Raw genomic sequence first — 9,715 nt, 5'->3', positions numbered from 1 at the left:
CCAAGGAAAAAACAAAGTTATTAAATCAATTTAGCCGGCAAGGTAAAGCAACACACGCAGAATCCAGCATAATAGAGTACACAAAACGTACATCCAATGCGTACAACCAGGAAACACAACCTGCAGCTCACATCTTGAAAACGACACGAACCATCATCTCATCCTCCATGAACTTCGGGGAGTTAGAGCAACTACAACTGTACCAATCAAATTGCCCTCATATATCTGGCGGACAGCTCGGTCTGAGAGAAAGGAAAAATCACCATCCAACCGGACCCTTCATCCTCATATATTTGGGCTGTCCGCGAACCCTCAAACTCAACCCATATGTGAGAAGAATATGAGGGTGTCCAGGCAGTCCGCAGTGTCGGATACGGTCCTGCTTGGATCACTTTACCTCCTTTTCTAATTCATTTTTTCCCTTCCTCTCGATCGACCATATGCATTTGACCGAACAATTTTAAAGACATGGTTGCGCGCACAGAAAAATGAGGGTTCTAAGTAGACACACATGTACTTTGTTCGACCACGTCTCTAGACGTATGAGGAGCCAAATCAGCCCAGTCCTATTGTAGATGCTCTTCGCCTCTAGACGGCATGCCAAACACACTGTCACTGCTTTCCAACATTTAGAGTCATGTCATCGGGAACAGAGGGTACCATCACCATGACAACCCAGATTACCAGCCAGGTCGGCGACGAGATTTTTTCCTTTATTCCACATCATTGGACACAATTAACACAAATATCACCGTGGTCTGCGAAGTTTCCACAAAGCCCATCAAAGTAGTTGTGTGGGTAACACTCGCAACTTTATGGCTAGTGTTACTAACCCCAACAGGTAACTGTATACAAATCAACACAAGCAGTTAAAAATGATATTCAGCAATCACTTTCCAAGTTTCTAAAGCATCTGACCATTCAAACAACATGTGCACACACGACTCATCTTTAGTATAAAATAAATTAGGATAGGTCATGCACATTTTGTCTTTTATTCAAATTGTCTCTAGAGAGGAGTCTACTATTAGCCAATAACAATACAGAATAAATGGATTTGTGGAGGAACTTGAAGTTTCCAAACAATAGGGATGTGCACATGCATCACTCCTCAAACATTAATAACATAAATGAATAGAACCCTTATTATGTTACTTCATCAAGGCATCTTCTTCAGTAATCAAAAGGGAAAATATGTTGAGCTACGATCCAATTCGCCTCTGTAATCATGTCATACTTATTTGGGATGATGCTCTATGTATACCAAAAACAAAATCAATACTTTTTGTAGAATTTTCAGTTTGCAAAATATGTTGTTGTCTATTCTGGGTTGGAATATACTAACTTGATTAGTTAGCTAGTGTTAACCCGTTTGCGTAATGGGAACTAACTTGAGTAGTTAGCTAGTCATAGGGATTCTGTTCTTTTGATGTGAACTGAAAGTTTTTTTTGTAAGAAACACACTGCATAAGTTTTCTTTTAGAAACACAATATAGACGTAGGCGTTCACGTTGTTAGAGTTGTGTCGAATATTGTGTACAAGTTAGGTTACATTTGGACTCTGAGTTGTATTGTGTTTAGATAGGATATGGAGTCGTGTCCTAGTAGGACACTTGTATCCTAGGCCTCTCATATATAGCGGGGGTAGACACACGATGTAACCTATGCCAACATAATAGCACAGCACGCAAGGGGGAGCCGGCGGCGTGTGCCGGCGCCCGGGTGGCCGGTGTGCGGTATTGTGACGGTGTCACGGGGAGGAGCGCCCGTAGTCAAGCCCCGGGGATATAGCCATATCGGTGAACCTCATTAACAAATCTCGGTGTCATGCTCATGTGATTGCTTGGTCCTCGGATGATCGACGATATGCCTCGGATTTATTCTAACAAGTGGTATCATGAGCTAGGTTGTTCGGAGGCTGTGGATGTTGATCTAGATGATGGATTTGATGTCAAGTTGCATATGCCGGAGCCGGAAAAATTTCAATCGAAGAAGCTAATGATCGGATGAAGCAATTAGACTTCGTTGTTTGATCACGCGGCTGGTCTGGAAAAAATTGTATCGGTGTGGCGTGTATTGGAGCGACATGAAAATCGAGAGGCAGTAGAACACGTGTGGCAGTCGGATCGGTACGCAGGCAACGTCAGGCGAGTACATTGAAGTTCTTGTCGATCGGATCTAGTTTCACGCGAGACAAGCATGTAGCAGCGGGTTCGAAGCGTCACGGACCAACTCGGCGCTGGGTCGCAGGGAGCAAGGTCAAGTCGATCGGCTCATGGGCATCAATCTAGGGCGTTGCAGGATGGCCCAAGTGGTGGCTGGCTGGAGCGTTCTTGGTGGGCTAGGCCCTTGTGCAGCCGTGAGGACTGGGTTACCGAGGCGGAGCAGCGGCCAGGCGTTGACGAAGGCGAGATGTTGTCCCCGCGTGCAAAGTTGCTACTGATACGTGTGGTATGCTATGAGCCGAAGGAATCAAGGCAGCGTGCATGTGATTTGTTTGAAAAAAAAAGATCTTCATTATATATGGTATTGACGTTAGCATGAACAACAATTGGATTCAGAAAAAGGAGCATTGGGAGGTGTGGCGGCACACTTGGTACAGTCACGAGAGCTTTCCTGGAAGCAGTTTTCTGATGCATTGCAAATTGCGTACGGCGTTTTACCAGGAGTTTAGCATATTGGCGACGTGCATATATGGTTCAGAGGAGCCTGGAAGTGCATCGTGAAGATCATGCATACACATGGCGTTCAAGACATGCACAGATGTGCGCGCGGTCATGGTGGAGGGTGAAGCATGGTTGCAGTCGGATATGTTTGGCTGGGTCGGACAAGACAGTCTGACGGATCGACATGGATGTCGGTTGGTACAGAAGACGGTGGTGGGATCGGCGGCGACGACATAGGAGCGTGATGCCGATGGTGACCGACTTCTGGGGCGTGAAAACACGTGGCGCAGGCCCGAGGCTTGTGCGGCTTCGACAAGACTATGGCGCGGGAGTGATTCAAGGTGGTGTATACACAGAGCTTGAAGTCAATGAGGCGCAGGGGTGGATTGATCATCTACCATGGAGTCATGTTGAAGGTGGAGCTGGATTGAGGGGCTACGGCGTAAGTCGACGGAGTCGAAGCCTATTCAGCTGGAGAAAAGCGAGTGACACGTAATTCGGACTGGAGCCCAGTGGTCTGATGAAAGCGTGAAACTCGTCATCGGTCGGTGATGATCGGTTGTACTCTGCAGTGGGGGTTGAGTGGTGTGGGTTTGCGACCCTTGAGGCTCGATCGGGACAGCGGAGGCTCGACGCGGTAATAGCGGCGAGGCGTGCGGTACGCACGGGGCATGGAGACGGGCCAGGGCTCTGGTGGTCATACATGTGGTGAGACAACTGCGAATTTGACTCGGGATGACTACAAGCAATGGTGAATTTTTTTTCAAATTTCAGGCAGGCGGTCAAGAAAGGAACGGTGATATTGAGTTCAGGTAACTCTTATGCGTGACACCCAATATGTGAGTTGTTCACTTTCACGCAGGTCAGTGATCAGTGTGTGATGACATTGGACTGATACTCTGAAAGTTGGGAGCACCTAGAGTAACAAGAAACTTAATTTTGCTTGAGCGTTGACTGTGGTCAAGAAAAGAAGGGACTACAAGTTGCAGGTGGAGTCACATGGAGTCTTTGGAGTAGCAGCAGTACTCATGGGATAAGCTCAAGTCCAATGTACATGGAAGTTTGACACATTGACGAATTCAAGGTGGTGGAGAATATTCGCCAAGATGGAGTTTGTTAGAGTTGTGTCGAATATTGTGTACAAGTTAGGTTACAGTTGAACTCTGAGTTGTATTGTGTTTAGATAGGATATGGAGTTGTGTCCTAGTAGGACACTTATATCCTAGGCCTCTCATATATAGCGGGGATAGACACACGATGTAACATATGTCAACATAATAGCACAGGCACGCAAGGGGGAGCCGGCGGCGTGTGCCGGCGCCCGGGTGGCCGGTGTGCGGTATTGTGACGGTGTCACGGGGAGGAGCGCCCGTAGTCAAGCCCCGGGATGTAGCCATATCGGTGAACCTCGTTAACAAATCTCGGTGTCATGCTCATGTGATTGCTTGGTCCTCGGATGATCGACGGTATGCCTCGGATTTATTCTAACACACATACACTAACCCTTTTGAAATATGAACACATGCACACACATACACCCCGTACCTATATGAGCATTTTCGAGAGGCTGAGCCGATGATTCTTCAGATTGACGATGCAACCATAGATGCCTCGCTATTGAAGGAAACATCGCCTCCCACTGAAGCAATATTCTGCCTTTATGAGACACACATTTGTCATACCTGAAGTTCTATCTCTGATGACTTAGGGGTACAATGACCCTCCTAACCATTGCACCACAAGTTGGTTCTCTTTTTTTTTGTCTCCCCTCTCGAATTTCCTCGGAAGCTCAGCATCTTTCGGTTAGATAACCACCCGAAAATGCCTTCCTTGTGCATATTAGATTATGCAACTAATCGCTCATGATTTGCGACTGGCACGAACTAACGATCTCAATGATGCATCAACAGTTCCCCTGAATATATGAAGTATAAGTGAGATTCGGTTAGACCATCGACTACCAAATTGGCAGATTTTGTATTCCATGATTGATGCCCGAGAACCTTAACTGACCACTTCATGTTCTACTACTTCCAGTCTGCCAACTGCGAGCATGCATCATTTCCTCTTCCCCAACATAAAATACAGTACTATACCGAATAATTCCTTGATTCTCCTACTGACCGATTGCTGAGCAACCACTGTCCATTATAATCACTTCTCTGAATGATGATTCAAAGTAGTACCACTGCACGTGATCAGTCAGCTATTAGTTCAGATCTCGACCCAGTTTCGCGCAAGAAAAGAAAAAATTAAGCAGAAGCAATGACACTATGTATGAAGAATGGGATTCTTCGCTAGTGACTTTCCAAGAAAGTACTCTGGAATCAGGAGTACTATATGTGGGATAATGGGCTTAAGTAAACGCTTGAGTCAGGGTGCTTATATGTATGCAAATAATTTGAGCAGGAATGGCAATTAATGGAGGTGGTTGATGAATCAAGAACTAATCGAGATCCGATGGATCGAGGCGAACCGTAACACTTGACCAACTCTGCCTGTCTTGACCGCATCGATCGGCTGACACGGACATGTGCAGCTGATACTGCTCGACGCGGCGCGTAACATGCACTAACCATGTACCCACCCAGACTGATACTGTTGAGAGTCCCGGATGTTGTCAGCGATTAGCGTCTGATGTGTGCACTGACTCATACTCCATATTCTTGCTGCGCATGTGAGTTACTTGGAAGGTGACACTGATCCTTTCTTCTCTGAGGACTTTTGAGCCTTTATATGCCTTGCAGAGGAGGAGGAATCAGTCGAGTAGGTAACATGTGAACTTTCTGACTAGGCATGGGGGCCGTATGATACGCATCAATGCATGGATCGATAGTGATGGGTCGGCCAAGAATGCATGGGTGACCACGTTGCACTAAGTCTTGTGTACAGTGTAGGCATGTACCACCTCTTGCGGTTTTTCAGCATTGCCAGCTCTGATTGAATTTCTGGTTAACTTCTGCTGGGAGCCAGCTCGGGGCTGGCTGTTACCGATCACCGGAGCTCATTCTCCGGCGAGATTGCGCGGCTGGAAGAAAGTCGCGGTGGGAGGAATTAATCTTGAGCCACATGCACGCCCACATGCAAGAACTATCGTTGGACAATCTCGCGTGATCGGTTATACTCCTATCTCCCTTGACGCTTCGATCCCCTCATCTATCGATCGATCGATTAATACTATTCTACATAGCCAGTCCTGTTGGCGCAGTAGATTAATTTACAGCGTGCTGATGACCGTAGATGTTCTCAAGATCTGCAGATCAGGAGCGTCCTTGTCGTGAACCATTCACCAGCGTGCCCGAGACGACGGGACTGCTTGCGACGACACGGACATGGCGCAGCTGTGCAGCCACACGCTTACTCTTCAACTGGAAAATAGAAGAAGCTGGTAGATCTGCACGTGTGGTTCATCGATCGATCAACGCTACGGATCAGGAAAATACGCAGCTAGTGGCAGCGGCTAACGCCGTCGTCTACGACGGTCAATACATGAGAAATGCATTGACTGGTCCGGACGACGGGACGGTCCTTCTTTTACCGTAGGTCTAGCGTGCGTGCGTGCAAGTTAGCGGTCGCTGATCGGTGTACACGGGCGCCCTTCTGGCCAGTAGTTTCTTCCATGCATGCTCGCCGATCGACTCGCCGTACGTGGACTCTTGGTCTACTCTCTCTATCTCTCTCTCTAAACTGGTCTACTCTGGCGATCGATTGATCCAGTATTAAAACGTATCACCTTTCTTTTCGGAGACGATCCAGTTGAACTTTCTTCGTGAATACACGTACCAAAAAAATGTTGATGATGATGACGAAAAAGATGGATTAGTAATAGTACAAGAGTGGAAAAGGAGGTACTCCCTCCATTCCAAAATAGATGATTAACTTTGTACTAACTTTGTACCTAGCGTATCATGTGAAAGGTCCCAAGCGAAACCTGTTGCGAACTTGCAGCAACAGTCAGGGGAGCTTTTAGCTGGTTCCTCGGTACGGTGTTAGGTAATTTAGGCATAGAGCATGCAGCTGGGCTTGTCCGTGCCCGGCCATGTGAGCCCCGGGTCGCTGTTAGGGCAACCTGCAGAATATATTCTGGCCGAAAGCTTCCGGTGACGGTTCGGTCCAAAATGGAAGTAGCGGAAACAACACGTTGCACACACAGTTGGGCAACTGGCCAACTCGGTGCGTCAGAATAGGATTGATAGCTGCCGCCTGTGTGTGTGTCGATGGCCCGGTGCCGGAAGCACCTCACGCCAGTCGTGCATGCATCACTCTGATGCAGATGTCGAGATAATTCTTCTTTTCTAAAAAAAGAAAACCACACCAGTCGTACGTGATCTTCATGTTTTTAGTTGGAGTACCTCGCGCGTGTCATGCGAGTGACCAAAGAATCTTTACTGGCTACCAGAGGTACCGGACTAGCACCAACCCAAAAGTTGGAACGAGTGTTTTGACAGCGAGCGAGCGGAGAGTGGATCAATTTTGCCACCATCCGGATTTTGAAATGGCTTCTGAACATTTGTTCCCCGTGGAGATCAGACTGTAATGGCTTCTGAAATGGCTTTCAGAAATGGCTTTTGAAATGGCTTCAGAGACGTCGCCTTGGGAGGGAGGTGCGGCGAGAATAGAAGACGATATTACAAGTTTCCAACGTCGGCTTTTTTCATGGAACTAGGAACATCTACAAACGAACTAACGAAGACACCAAATCCGCCCCCTCGAATCCCTGCGAACGTCGGCCGTTTTCGTGGAATTAGGAGCATCTACAAACGAATACATCAAATCCGGCCCCTCAAACCCCAGATGACGCGTTCGTGGGTATTGACCAGGCACTCCTTATTTTAAATTGGGTCCCTCATATCCATGCAACACATACACATATGAAAATAAACCTAAACTAGCACCAAATTTACTTAAATCGGGCATAATTCACACATAAATGATCGTCGAACAACCAAAATATGCAGTTCCAATCAGACACTACGTAAACATAGGATAAAAAATTAATTAATCGGGTAAGGGCGAAACAAATCACCATTTCCTCCCCCCTTCCCCTTGTGGTCGGCGGTGCTGCTTTGGCCTTCGTTGTAGGCGTCGGCTGCCGGAGGGTCGTCATCGTTGTTGTTGGAGCTTATTCGTTGTCAGAGTCGTCCGACAGGTCCATCTGCACCCCGACAAGCCTCCGGAGCAAGCACTCCTGCTCCTCGACGTGCCTCCTCGACTTCGCCCTCGCCGACGCCTCACGCTCGGACAACTCGATAGCGAGTCGGAGCGCTTTGGCGTTCTTTCACCAAAGCCGCAGCGCATCCGACTCCGCCGTTGTCAGGGAGCGCTGGAGGACAGACGCGATGAGCGGTTCCTCGGGATCGACCAACACGCGTGCGATTGCCCGGCGCCTCGCTGACGCGTCACCCGTGGCCAGGGCCTTCCTCATGCATTGACGCTCACGCCGTGCGGCCCGAAGGAAATATGCCCTAGAGACAATAATAAAGTTGTTATTTATATTTCCTTATATCATGATAAATGTTTATTATTCATGCTAAAATTGTATTAACCGGAAACTTAGTACATGTGTGAATACATAGACAAACAGAGTGTCCCTAGTATGCCTCTACTTGACTAGCTCGTTAATCAAAGATGGTTAAGTTTCCTAGCCATGGACATGTGTTGTGATTTGATGAACGGGATCACATCATTAGAGAATGATGTGATGGACCAGACCCATCCGTTAGTTTAGCACCATGATCGTTTAATTTGTTGCTATTGCTTTCTTCATGACTTATACATGTTTCTATGACTATGAGATTATGCAACTCCCGAATACCGGAGGAACACTCAGTATGCTATCAAACGTCACAATGTAACTGAGTGATTATAAAGATGCTCTACAGGTGTCTCCGATGGTGTTTATTGAGTTGGCATAGATCGAGATTAGGATTTGTCACTCCGATTGTCGGAGAGGTATCTCTGGGCCCTCTCGGTAATGCACATCACTATAAGCCTTGCAAGCAATGTGACTAATAAGTTAGTTGCGGGATGATGCATTACGGAACGAGTAAAGAGACTTGCCGGTGACGAGATTGAACTAGGTATGATGATACCGACGATCGAATCTCGGGCAAGTAACATACCGATGACAAAGGGAACAACATATGTTGTTGTGCGGTTTGACCGATAAAGATCTTCGTAGAATATGTAGGAACCAATATGAGCATCCAGGTTCCGCTATTGGTTATTGACCGGAGATGTGTCTCGGTCATGTCTACATAGTTCTCGAACCCGTAGGGTCCGCACGCTTAACGTTCGATGACGATATGTATTATGAGTTATGTGATTTGATGCACCGAAGGTTGTTCGGAGTCCCGGATGAGATCATGGACATGAAGAGGAGTCTCGAAATGGTCAAGACGTAAAGATTCATATATTGGAAGGCTACATTCGGACACCAAAATGGTTCGGGTCGTTTCGAATAAGTTTCGGAATACCGAGGGATACCGGACCCCCCCGAAGTTATTGGGCCTCATGGGCCTAATGGTGAAAAAGAGGAGGCAGGCCAAGGTGTGGCGCCCACCAGCCCAAACCGAATTGGACTAGGGCTAGGGGCCGGCCCCCCTTTCCTTCTCTCCTTCCTTCTTCTCCTACTAGGACTAGGAAAGGGGGAAACCTACTCCTACAAGGAGTAGGATTCCCCCCCCTTTGGGCGCGCCCCTTGTGGCCGGCCCTCCTCCTCCTCCCCTCCTTTATATACGGGGGAAGGGGGCACCCCATAGACACGCAAGTTTTTCTTTAGCCGTGTGTGGTGCCCCCCTCCACTGTGTTACACCTCGCTCATATTGTCGTAGTGCTTAGGCGAAGCCCTGCGTCAGTAACTTCATCATCACCGTCAACACGTCGTCGTGCTGACGGAACTCACCCTCGGCCTCAGCTGGATGAAGAGTATGAGGGACGTCACCGAGCTGAACGTGTGCAGATCGCGGAGGTGCCGTGCGTTTGGTACTTGATCAGTTGGATCGTGAAGACGTTCGACTACATCAACTGCGTTACTAAATGCTTCCACT

This window comes from Triticum urartu, chromosome 6, assembly GCF_003073215.2.
Source record: "Triticum urartu cultivar G1812 chromosome 6, Tu2.1, whole genome shotgun sequence".
Taxonomy (NCBI): domain Eukaryota; kingdom Viridiplantae; phylum Streptophyta; class Magnoliopsida; order Poales; family Poaceae; genus Triticum; species Triticum urartu.
This window is presented reverse-complemented; position numbering follows the sequence as displayed.